Raw genomic sequence first — 13,865 nt, 5'->3', positions numbered from 1 at the left:
TCAGCCTCAAAAATAGTTTAGATCATAAATTTCTTTCTATTATAAATACAGTCTTATTTATTCTACTAAAACAGTACAATGTATTGATTAAGGTTGTTCTAATTTCTGTATTTAGTGACATTCCTTCAGTATCTTTACAGTCAGCCACAGTAGTGATGGTTACACCACAGAGATTAGGAAATGTTACAGGTCAGAACTTGTAGTCTCTGACTGTCTCTGGCCCTGGCACTCCTTTCTCTCTTTCCATTAAATTTTCGCTTGCATATGTACCACCATATCACCAGAGAATTAAGCAGTTAGGATTGAAGGACTGGCATAGGCTGACTCAGTCCATCTGACTTTAAAGAATATTTCATGAAATTCTGCAGTCACCTCTTACCAATTAATTCATGGTACTGTTCAATTAGGGGAAAATGAAGCATTGTGTGCCACGTGATTCACTAACTATCAACTATATATCATTTAGGGACAACAGACTTAATATTTGGAAGATTTTTGAGAGGCCTATTTTAGAATTGAGTACATATTTGTGGCATTTTTTACTGAATATGTACAAGTGCACATGATTGGATCTTAAAGCAAAAGAATGAAAGTGAAAGAGGCTTTTTACCAATTGTATCTTAGGGCCCACTTTTCCTCCAAACCATTTTTAAACTTTTGTTTTTAACAATAATTGGAAACGGGATTGAACCCTGGGCCTTTTTTTTTTTTTTTTTTTTTTTTTTTTTTTTTTTTTTTTTATCAGTATCAGGGATCAAACTGATGACTGCCTCCCTGCAAGGCAGAAGCTTATGCCACTGAGCAAATCCCCAGCCCCAAACCCTGGGCCTTTTCACAGAGCCACATTCTCCTATTTTTTCAGATGGGGTTTCACTAAGTCACCAAATTGCCTAAACTGGGTTCAACTTGCAATCTCCCTGCCTTGGTCTCCCAAAGCAATTTGATTTCAAGTATATACCACCATACTCAGTGTCTTTGTGCTTACCTGAGTTAGATGTAGAAGAATGTGAGAGGTTGGTCCATGCCTTGAGCATGAAAAGATTCCAGTCTAGGGCTTGGAGCACACAGAAACACCTCATGGAAGTTGGTATCAGGAGGCCAAAGGATACACAATGAGAGATTAAATGATTTGCAACAGAAAGGCCCCGGGCCAGTGCCAGAAGCTGAAGTATCTGTGCCAAAAGGCTCAAGGATCAGAGCCAAAGGCTGAGAGATCTGCACTGGAAGCCAGGAGCCCAGGTCCAAGATGAAGACAAGGATTGATTCTCCCTCAAAGAAAACTCGGCCAAAGTTCCTTCCAAGAAAAACCACTGAAACTCTCCCAAAGTAAGGCAGCCACAGCGAAACTCATTCGAGGCAGATCAGGTGCCTGAAATCCTTCCCAGCTGTACTGTGTTTACACTGTTCAGGCAACCGTGCTCACTCAGTCAGCTGGTTATTTCCACTCATGTTAACAATCAGTCAGTGGAATACCATACCAGTTTAGCTGTTTTAGTTTAGCTAATTTTAGATGAACTGAGGAATGCTTCTATGAGAAGAGCATAAAAATGATTCTTCTGAATTGGAACTGAGATTGACATGTAGATATCTTAGACTTGCCATTCTCTTAGACTACAATACAAACACATTGGCAAAGATGAATGGTCCTGCTAGCAAAGATGAGTGGTCCTGACCATTACGAGCAAATTAGTTGCTACACAAATAAAATGTAGAGAAGTGAGGGAATTCTAAGTGATCTCTTTGGGCTTTTCCTAGGTTCTGTGTTAATAGACATTAACCACTCCCATATACTGGCAGAACGGCCTCAGAAACAAAAATATAGAGAAATTAATTAGTCCAACTGAGGAATGGGCTTCACAGATAATACCAAAAATATCCAAGACACATCTAAAATATGTACATCACTGTCATACAGGCTTATAAAATTGATTTTCTATAAAATGGCATAAAGTGAGGAGCAGTTAGTAAGAGCATATAATGTTCCATCTGTAACTCTAGAAAATATACACAAATGCTGTAATCTGGCCAAGGTAGGAATTGTTCCTGGTGCAATAAACACAAAACTGGGGGTTTTTGTCTCTTCCAACCTTTTATACTTACACACACTTACACATCATTAATATAATGAGTTTATCCAGTTCTAAAAATTTTTGACAAAATGGGGCACCTGATTCCAATACCTAGTATTTGCATACAATTTATTGTTAAAATATCAATACCATATTTGAACATAATCTATAGTACCATAATAATGATTGGGTATACACCAATACAGTTACACTGGAACCAACTAATTACATTTTGGGGATGTGAACTGTCACTTATTTACTATTGCACATGGACAAAACAACAAATTTGACTAAAACCACCAACTATAGAATTGAAAGTAGAAGAAACAGAACCTTGAGTTGAAAATGGAAAAAAATGATAAAAATGTCAAATATGGCTTTGTAGTCATACAAAGTCATTTAACTACTACAAGCCTTTTCTTTTGGAATTATATGTGCTAGTATGTGTTTCCACTTTTATAGTCTCATGTTACACCCTAATTAGACAATATATGTGGGAATTTAATCTGTGAATTGAAAGATCTATACATTATAAGTAAAGTGGATGTTATTCAAATTCCTTGATAAAATATCTGATTTATTACACTATTTTCCTTTGCAAAGGATATGATCTTGCTTAGGCTTGTAGGAGAAATAATCACATAGTATTTGGTGAGAATGTTTTGGGGGATCTATTGCAGTTTTATCTATTAGATTGTTTTATTGTTCTCTGTCACTCTCTCTCTGTCTCTGTCTCTCTCTCTCTGTCTCTCTGTCTCTCTGTCTCTCTGTCTCTCTCCCTTTCCTTCCCTTTTTCCCATTACAAGAAAAGTATATATTTTGGATTGAGCAAGGAGTTATATATGTGGTAGATATTTACCAACTTTGACCATTCTGCAGCCACACACACACACACACACACACACACACACACACACACAGGTTTGAGGAAAATGTCCCACTATAGATCATACCAGGCAAGCATTATGCCTTGTTTCTCCAATAACAATAATTAGAATACAGATCCATGAGATGCTTCTATCTGAGGCCGTGAATATGTTTTTGTTAATATATTTACTCATGATATAAAACTAGAGTCATATTTAAAGACAACAAAATTAGAAAATGGGAAACTAAATACATATTGAAAAAAACCTCAAGTGTTCAGTAACATGTGCAAGGATTTATTCTTTTAATAATTAAATTTATTGATGCAATTCAGATAAGTACAATGATCATATTCTTCATGCACATTTATTGGTACAATTTAGATATGCTTCATGGTCATATTCATCGTCAGGAATTTGTACTTGTAGATGATATATTTTAGTTGCTCTTTTGCTTCCATTCCACTCTCCCTCCTCATTCTCTCTTCCCCTCCTTATTGACAAAGCTTTGCTTCAGTTTTGTTCTTTTTTTTCTCATTATTTTTTATTTTCCTTTCCGTCCACTCCTTCAATTCACCTTTCCCTTTGAACAATTACTTCCTGTTTTACAATATCTATTATGAATTTTGGATCTTGTTTAAATTTTTAGTTTCTCACACAATATACAAGTATTTAAAAAGAAAACAAGGAGATAAAATATGTAATTGTCAGGTTGAGCAAATATTCATTGCCTGTGGATCTTTCATAGACAAAAACTATTCCCACCTACCTTCCTATTCTGAGGCCTCCAAATGTTATGCAAGCCCTCACCCTGACAACATGACACCATACTCATCTCAGTCATTTTAATAGAAAAGACCTTTTAAAGTTTAACAGCTTTGCAAAGAATGGACATTTTTACAATCTGCATATTCTGTGGCATTTGATTTAATTTACAGCTCAATGAACTTGTCTCTGACTCTCTGAAACTGACACTTTATATTTACTTCTTTTCCCCCTCTGCTTCCTGTTAATGATCTTGCAACACTAATAAAGTTTTACGAGAGTTGTGACTTCCTGACCAAGCATAACGCTGTTCACCAGTAATCAAGTAGAAAGACAGAGAGTTCTCTTTCAAGACCACATTTAATATTTCAGAATTGAGTTTCAGTTTATTTCCTTTATTCTAAATCAATTAGTTATCATCAAGTACTAATAAATAATTTCAACTACATGTTCATAGCAATGTAATCCTTAGATTCAAGTTAACACACTTAAATGAATCTAGTCACATTACCCACATAAATCTTACTTTAACAGAAAAATCAAAAGACACAGAGCAGAAGCATTCCCAGGATCATATATAAGTCATGGATTTTAAAAGAAAAGAGAAATAAAGGAAGAGAGAGAGAGCCTGAATGAGAATGAATCATCAAGTGTCTGATTACTCTTGACCACTTGGGTCAGCAACAAGGACAGCACATCCCAAGCAAATGAATGGCCTTCCCTACTTTTTCATGTATTGCTGGAGCGAAGGCTTCAAACACTAATGTAATTTCAATATGAGTTGAATTAAACTATTGATTATCTATAAAGATTCTGAGGTCAGAATTAAAATTATCCATAGACATTGGCTCCTTTTTCATAAACCATGCCATTTTTTTGGTCAATGGTTTCTTATCACTTAACAAGAGAGACCAAAAATAAATTTAAAAGTCACATTGTTCAAGTCACACAAAAGAGGGCCTTTTTATCTCTAAGAAAGAGACTTTCTTAGTCACTATCTTCAAAATACTTTAATGTTTTCTTCAATGAACCAGAACTTCAATTCTAGCATCTAGTAGAATTGATTTTCTTTGTCTTTGAATCTGGTCCACCCAGAAAACGGGCATGGTGTGTGTTTTTAGTCACATATTTCCATAATTTGTTTATTGTTATTATGTCCTTAACATTATATGAGATAAAATTAATCTCTGTCAAGTTACTGGACCTCAAGCTCTCACTTCCATACTTTGACCACAAATCTAAATACACATTTAATCCCTGGTACTCTGTATTGACCTCTAAAGGACCAATGGTGGTTTAACTAATATTTGTCTGACTAATACATCTTTGCTCAGTGGTTCTCATCAGATTCAACCCATGTCAGGAGCCTAGGTCTCTCTGGCTTTCTTCAGAGTTCTACACAGCCAGTTTCACCTTCAAAGAGTTAAATTAGAAAAATCCATGCCTTGCCAATTTGGAGGGGAAAAAATTATCTCTAAATGAGGGCTTGAGGAGTTCAGAAACATCTGGAGCTCCAGAAAAAAACAACCTGAGTTTAATTGGATAAAAACTTCCCTAGAACCATATTGTCAATTTATATGCAAGGAGATTATCAGATGTTTAGTACCAGTGCAGGCTAAGAATAAGAAGAGAAGCAAGTGTCAGTCTAACAGACACACTAAAGAGCTTGAAACAGATACTGAGTCTCCAATACTTTTTTGGAAACTGAATCTTGAAGAAGTCACGAGGGTTTTGTTATTATTACTTTGCTATGAGAGAAGGAGTTACTTTCCCTTATGAAAATGATTTGGGGTGGCAGTGCGGCTTCAGCCTATGTGACTAGCGGTGCCCAGTGACCAGGCAGGCAGCAGAGGATACAAAACGACCAGCGAAGAACCTCTTTCCAAAAAGGTTTGACTGAGTGGAACGGACTCCAAAGTTATGGCGTGAAATGAGTTAATTCAAAGATGGAAACAGTGTGAAGCATATGTTCAAGCTGTGGTGGGCAAGTACACAGATCTTAACTCAGTGTAACTGTAAAGTAGTCTGAAGAAAAGCCAAAGCAACAAGAGTCTGCAGGGAAAACATTCTAGTAATGATGCTGGCAACCAAGGAAGAAGAGATGCTAGAATATTCTGATCAAATCTAGTACCTCAAGCAAGCCCACCAGCCGAGTGCTGCCCATCTGAGGTCAACAGTGGCAGACCCAGTAATCAACTTGTTTTTGCTAAAGATGAAAGGTGAACTGGAACAAACTAACTAAAGACAAACCAGAGCAAGCCCCAAATGAACTGAGTGCCTGGAAGTTTATGTCTGATAGGTAAACAAATCCTCCTCCTCCATTAAGACCTCCCTGACTGTCCCACTATGAGAAAGCTGTGTGGGACAGCCAAATACTCCTTTCCACACTAAGACTCAGACATTTTGAGAATTAAAAAAAAGCCACATTTTTATACTATCCAGCTTGTAACAGTTAATGTAAAACTTATCAGATGAAACTTGTGTTTCAGTTTTTTTTGTTGTTGTTGTTGTTGTTTTTGTTTTTTGTTTTTTGTTTTTTTGTTTGTTTGTTTTTTTTTTTTCTCTACTGCTTGCTTCAAAACCTGATGCCATCGGACTACTCCAAACAAGAAGCCACCTTCGAAAAATTTCCATTATGGAATATGTGAACTCTTGAGGAAAGTTTCTGTTTGAAGAAAATAGAGGGAGAGACAGAAGTCTTTAGTCTATGGCATACTGTGTCTTCAGACAGTTGGAAGATTGAAAACCTAGAGATTTCAAATCATGAATTGAACATGGAAATTCCAGTTAAGTGTAAAAAAGGAATACACATTGCTCTTAATCTTGAGCATAGTGACTTAGAGACACTGTGTATCAGTTTTGCCAATAAGACTGTGAATTTCATGGGCATTGAACTTCTGGGTCAAGACTCAAATGAGGCGAATTTTGCCTTTAACGGGTTTATTGCTAAGAACCAATTTTAATAGTCATGAAAGAAATAACAGATGTTGGTAAAGTAGTACATATATTTAATCATTTAATGTAGGAGTCTGTTAACAGAACCTAAATGAATACGATTTTAATCAATGGTTTGTTCTTTGAATGGTTGGCAAAAACTTAATTTTAACTAAGGACTATACAAACACGAAGGAGTCATATCAAATTTCAGGCTTAAACTACTGGAAGTATTATAAACATGCATTTCACAATGACATTGTATAAGGCTATTGGCTGTGATGAAACTCTGCAATATTTTTTTTTCAGTAGTTAACTTTATGAAACACTAGTCCCATTCAACAGGCATGTGTTAAAATAGCATTGCCGTTGGTGTTAATGAAGGAATATGTTCTTTCACTGTACTTTGGCCTTTTGTGTTAACACTACTGACACTAAATTAAATGTGCCTTGAAGTAAAAAAAAAAAAAAAAAATGAGAGCGACCTTTAATATAAATGAGAACTATGGTATTTAGAAAGATTAGATTTCTTAACACATAAGACTTTAATATGCATTAAAAAGGATGGACAATTTGCCCTTCTTTAATTTTATTTTTATCAAAAAATACCATTAAGTAGCTGAGTATGGTGGCATAGGCCTGTAATCCCAGCATTTAGGAGCTGAGACAGAAGGACTGCTGTGAGTTCAAGACCAGCCTGGGCTACAAAGTATGCTCAAGACCAGCCTAAACTGCATAGTGAGACCCTGTCTCAAAAAGAAAAAAAAGTTTAAACATTTTAAAATACTCCACAGATTGAGGCAAAGCATAGCAAAGCACATATCCAACAAAGTTTCATCCAGATTTTGTAAATACAGTCCAATGATATAACAATAAATGCATAAAAATGATAAAAATAATTTGGTAAACACCTCGTGTATACACAGAACCATAAAAGCATCCATTTGGAATATTGCTAGCATTTTCTTATAAAATTAAACAAAATCTTGACCAGATGATTCTAGTCCTATACATTTACCCCTGTTCATGGAAAATTTTTATCCATGCAAAGAGAAACAAATGTTCATAACAGCTTTACAAATAATGCGCAATATATGGAAAGAACTTAATGTATATCAACAGGAACCAGTATGTAAAATAATGGAAGAGAGATGAAAGAATTAAAAATGGAAAGGAAAAAATTATGAACATCCATCAAATATTTATTGAGGACCTACTATTGCTAGTGCTTGTATTATATGTAGGAAATACAATGGCAAACAAAACATACCCCATGCTGAGTTTGAAGAGATCATATAACATTATGGGAAAACTGAGTCTCAGACAGGAAAATAATCTGGCCAAACAAAAAAAAATATTAATGACTCATAATAAAAAATAATTGATGCTTACATCTACTGTTTTCGCCATTGTATTATTACACAGTCTCTACCTGTGGAGCGTATCAGAAAAAAAATATTTCCATAGACTCTAATGATTGGTTTATAAGGTTAATACAAATTACTTGGATTCTTAGCACTCTGAAAAGATTTCTGTACTATAAGATTGTAATGTATTGTATGTGTGGACTGATATATCACTCTTTACCTTATAATTATACACTATTATTGCATATTTTAAATCCAAAATTTTAAAAATGTCCCTGATTTGATCATTGCTTATCACATTATCACCTGCATCCCATTGTTGCTCTTTGGAACTGGAGCGTCTCCACAAAACCTCATGCACTCAGAAGCAGAGTTTATGGAAGCTGATTATGGGCTACCACAACTGCTTGCTGTTAAGAGTTAGAGCCTGGTTGGAGGAGGGTCACTAGCAGTATGACTTGGAAGAGTGTATCTCAGTCCATGGCTCCTCTTTTCTTTCACTGCTTCCTGATCACCATGATGTGAGCAATTTTCCTTCTCTAGACTCTTTCACTATGCATTCCTGCCTTGGAGCCATCTGACCATTCACTAAAACCTCTAAGAACTGTGAATTTTCCATAGCCAAGAGCACCTTTATAGATTTAATCATCATTAGGGGTTCAAAATTACAAGCAGAACAATGTAAGCTGTAGATTAGGAGCCTCTGGTACTGACAGGCAAGCACAGTAACAGAGCTCCTATTCTCAAGATGATCTAGTAGACTTGAACATACATGACAAGAATCAGTGACTGGAACACTAATCCATGAATCAAGAACTACAGCAGATACTTTAAACTTAAGCCAGATTAATATCAAAGCCATTTTTTGTTTATTCTAAGAATCTTTCTTAGAGATACAAATATTTCCATTTCTAAGATTGGCCCTAGATTTTGAATTTTAGTCTAAATAATAGATGAATAAAAATACTTTCAGGTACAAGGTGCAATTTAAGATTAGACAGAGGATATTACATTGCCTTTTGCTTCTATTTGTCTATAAAATAGAAACAAAGTGTTCCCTCCTATCAGAAAGAATGTGGAAAATCCAATGACAGGATGTGCATACAAATGACGTGTAAGGCATAAGCAATTGTACCTTAATTGGTTTTATTTTTTCATAGCATTTATCTTATGATGCTCTTTGCATTCTGCCTATACTACTTATATTGATTTATCAATCTATGTCTTCTTACCAGACTGCAAAGTCTTAGAGGACAGGAACCTCTGTTTGTTTTGTTCACAGATTGTTTCCAAACATTTTTAAGTAAATGAATGTTTTATACATATTGTACATTTTAGATGGTAAAGAATACTTATCAGCTGAAGAAACATTTATTATTAACTGAATTGTATTGTTTAATATACTATCTATTTCAGCCGATAACTGAATCATCCTAAAGAAGCTTTCTAGCAACATTACTAACTCAAACAAGTGGTAAGAATCTTAGGCCTGAAGGCATGCTAAATATACAGTTGTTTCTGGGAAGGTAAAATTGACACAGAGTTCTTCATATGACAAAGCTTGGAATACTTGCCTGTCTAAGATCATTGTTGGATTCTTATACACCCAAAGTAAACAATACATAGTTTCTAGGAGCCAAATAGCTTTATCTTTAGTCTTAAATCCAGGAGCTGTGGGTAGACATAATTTCATTTAAATGAAAATCATTTTACACATAGTTGGATTTAGTGAAATAAATGTGTATCATGGATTTATAATACCTATTCCCTGAATATGGTTCTTTCCAGCTGTTTTATTTGTTTTTGTTTTTTTGTTTTGTTTTGGCTTTTTGGCTGTATCTAGACACAGAATGCAGGATATTGAGATTTCAAGTTCCAATCTCTTATAGGATTGAGTTTTTAATTCCTTGCATTACAGGCCACAACCAACATCTAAATATAAAAATAGTTGTGTTTTTTCCCCCTGGGAAAAAATAACACACTTGATTTGTTTGTGAATTCAGTAAACAACAGAATAAGAAAAATCAGATGCATAAGCATTGTATCTGCCCATCTTTCTAATATTTGAGGTGAACACAGGAAGATACAGCAATGTTAGCTTGGAAGTAATCAAACATGGCTTTCCAAAGAGAGTAGCTTAAGTGCTGGAGAATTATCTTTTGTCTTAGTATTTGTAGTACAGATTTATAGTACATTTTTGCAGTCCTTGTGAGGAGTTAGCACATGTACATAGCACATGTTAATTCCTTTTTGCATTTCATTTCCCTGCCCTCCCTTCCTACCTTCCATCTATCTCTTGATCTACTTCCTATTTGAGAAAGATTTATCTACTTCTTATTATTTATCTATTTATTTATTTATTTTGGTACTGAGGATTGAACTCACAACCATGCACTTGCCAGGCAGGCACTTATGCCACTGAGCTAAATCCCCAGCTATCTACTTCTTATTTTCTAATTTTTGTTCTGCTTATTATTTGCATTTGGTTTTCTCCTATAAAATAAATCATGTAATATTTAAGTTTGTGTGTCTGATTAATTTCACTTACTATAAAGAACCCAAGGTGCAACTATTTTAATACAAATTCCTTGAATTTATCTCTCTTTATGGCAGAATAGTATTCCATTGTGTACAAATGCCAAATTTTTTCACCTATTCATCTGATTATGGATTTACAGGTTGCTTCAAAGATTTAGTGCTCATGAATTCTGCTACTATGAGAATGGGCATGTATCGCGGTAATATGGTGTCCTTAACTCTTTTTGGAAGATAACAAAGTATAGCTGTGTTAAAAGTGAAAGAGCTGCACAACAAAATTATAATACTCTAAAAAGGAAATCAAAGATAACATCACAAAATGAAAATATATTCCCTGTTCCTGGATATACAGAACCAAATATAGTTAAAATGGCCATACTTCCAAAATTCAAATACAGTTTAAGGCAAACTCAGTCAAAATACCAATAATGTTTAATTTACAGAACTCGAGAATTATCTGATGAAAAGAAAATATAAATGCATCAAGAAATAGAGCATCATGTAGATGCCCAGAGATGTCAGCAAGCGTCACAGATACAAAACATGGAGATATTTAGCATGGGTGGGATACAGGGTGAATGTCACTAGGGTAGGATTTAAGCCCCATTGAAGGGCTCTGCCAGGAAAGGTTCAGAATTCTAACACACATGAGAAACCCCAAAATGTTGCCTTAAAATAACAATAACTGATATTTACTCAGGATGGACTCAGAGCTACAATATCTCACTTCAAGATTACAGACCTAAGTGTAGCACCCAGAGTGGGAACTCAGTCAGTCTAGCTACAATAGCCATGTGCTCATTACATACATTCCAAACCTATTGTCAGGTGCCGCAAATCTGAGCACGATGGCAGATTTCTGCCACAACGGAAACTTCCCCTTTCTGAGTCACTTCTCACTGTACCACTCTTCCATGTGTTGAAATACAATGTGTTCCCCTCCCTCGAAAGATCAGAGTGCAATGTCTTCTCCATGGGCATATTGTTGTTTCCAGAGCCCTCCCAGTGAGTGAGCAGATGCCCAGCCAGATGGTAGCCACTTGGACCTGTGCAGCCAGGACAATTGCCTTGTAACAGTTGTAAATGTCACCATCTCACAGACTGGACAGCTGGACAGAATGCCCAGAGCAAACCAGGTGTTAACCACAGAGCATATAGTTTTGCTGCCTGGAGGGAAGAAAATCACAGTTTCAGGGCATACCCAGCACTGTGCCTTTGGACTAGTTATCCTTAGTGCACTGAATGACAAACTATGACACCTCAGAAGTAAGAGAAATATCAAGAGAAAATGTGCTCATTTACTTTTCATTTCTACTTATATCAGTCCCCTGGATTCCCAGATTTTCCATATATAACTCCTGCCTATTGACCTCCATTCTTCTTTGTCCCAGTTAAGTCTTCCTCTGAAAATGTTTTCTGGATCTTTTCCAACACTGTCTAGTGCTATGCTTTAGTTACTGAGGCCTCTAGAGAAAAGAGTATGTGATAAAGTTTTATAAATGCTGGTTAATATGTAAAAAGTATTACATGGCCCCCAAAACAAAGCTATTGACAGATTCAAAGTCACCTTCACTAAAGGATAAAGACTTGGTTTAATTCTGAAAACATGAATAAGAATTCAGTAGGCAGAAAAGAATTTAAGTAAATCAAGTTCTTTTCAAGCTGAGTGGTTTATGACTATAGGTAGCACTGAGCTTTTAAATAGAGCTAAAGTAGAAAGCTTTAAGGGAATGTGTCAGATTGCTCTTGCTTTTGAGGTGGATTACACCAAAACTAAAAGATGTGCAACACTGAGCTGTGAAATTCTGGTTATGCCATCTGAATTTGTTCACTTAGTTATAGGAATCTCTGCTCTAGGCAATGTTTGGCTCAAACAATTTATTTGGTAAGTCTGCTCCAAACTTCATCCCCTCCCACGACCAACAGAATAAACTAGGTATATGCTTATCATGGTAGTGATGGAAATACAAAAGAAACAGGCCAACAAACCAAGTAGTTTTCAAGATACTGCTCTTATATATTAATATCTATTTAACCAAATATGTCACATCACAGAGTGTAGTAGCATCAAGAAATGAACCCATGAATCCTTTTAGTGGGAAGGCTCCATACCACACAAGCAGCAGAAATTTTAACAAACTGGAGGTACTAACATGCCTGGGAAGGAATCAAGAGATAAGTTTGAGGAGGCAGGTGTGAACTAGATCATGGGATACAGTATAAATACGAAAATGGAATCTGTGCTTTAGCCCCTCCTATAAGAACCATATACATTAAATTAATTTAAATAAATAAATAAATGACATAGTTATATAGGCACTTAACAAAGCTCCCTCTGCCCTACATAAAGGAGACACTTTGAGAGATATCAAAAATATACAGGTTTAAATTCTCTATTATGAATATGATAATTATGTATGTCTAAACTATACCAATAAAATTAATAAAAAAGAAAAGACAGTAATAAGTAATCTAGTATTAAGAAGTCTTAAGTTAGATAGTAGCAGAAGACTTTAGCAGCACATAAAGAGATTTAGGTGGTACAGACATTAAAGAATAGTACACTAGGGGCTGTGGATTTAGCTCAGCGGCATAAGCACCTGCCTTGCAAGCAGGTGGTCGTGAGTTTGATCCCTGGTACCGATAAAAATGAAAAAGAAAAAAAAAATAGTACACTATATATAGGGAGCCATGAAGAAGCGGTAACCTCCAAGTATCTGTCATATCTGTCTTGGATGACGAGGGAATTTTGGAAAAAAATCAAGAAATAAAATGTTATGGAAGGAAAATAATAAGTCAGTTTGAACATAAGTAACCTACAAGACTCCAAAGAGGAAGATGCCCTAAAGTTAAACTAGAGAAATTTCTTAATCCAGAGGTATAACGTATGAGGAATCAGTGTTCATATAGTGGAGAATGTTGTGTTATGCTGACTGCTCAGAGGAAGATGAAACTGTAGCATTAAACAGAAGTTCAAATTTGTCATTAGATTCTCAGTTGCTTTGAGAATGTGTAGCACACCAAGAACCCTTTTCCAGAAAACTACTGGGGTACATAATGAATCAATTTTGGATATAATTCCAGAAAGACTGTAGATTCCTAGAGGTCTATCCATATACATTTTAAAGAATGGAGAAGTTAGATTATGAAGTGCTGATGAACAGAGAGAAAAATCAAAAGTGAAAGACATGAAAAGAAGAGCTTGAAGACAGAGAAACCTGAATTCCTGGTACAAAACCTAGAGCTCATAGCATTGCTAAAATCCTGGTCAAGTTGGGGGTTTAGAATTGATTTTCAATACAAAACTATAGAAGGCAAAAAGCTAT

General features: G+C 35.5%; 1 long non-coding RNA gene and 1 pseudogene across 1 annotated transcript in view; one reads left to right on the top strand and one right to left on the bottom strand.

Moving 5' to 3' along the window:
• Positions 1-1,379, bottom strand: part of LOC134477562 (uncharacterized) — a 113,598-nt gene extending 112,219 nt beyond the window's left edge. The window contains exon 1 of the long non-coding RNA XR_010049576.1: positions 986-1,379. This is a non-coding gene — a long non-coding RNA (uncharacterized LOC134477562). The remainder of the gene's footprint in view (positions 1-985) is intronic.
• A 779-nt stretch (positions 1,380-2,158) lies between these two features.
• Positions 2,159-6,503, top strand: LOC100731551 (pre-mRNA-splicing regulator WTAP-like; annotated as a pseudogene).
• Positions 6,504-13,865: the final 7,362 nt, after the last annotated feature.

This window comes from Cavia porcellus, unplaced genomic scaffold (genome assembly GCF_034190915.1).
Source record: "Cavia porcellus strain 051 isolate PalLab524CR breed Dunkin Hartley unplaced genomic scaffold, mCavPor4.1 scaffold_9, whole genome shotgun sequence".
Taxonomy (NCBI): Eukaryota; Metazoa; Chordata; class Mammalia; order Rodentia; family Caviidae; genus Cavia; species Cavia porcellus.
Note: the sequence above shows the minus strand (reverse complement) of the source record. Positions and strands in the feature narration are given on the sequence as shown.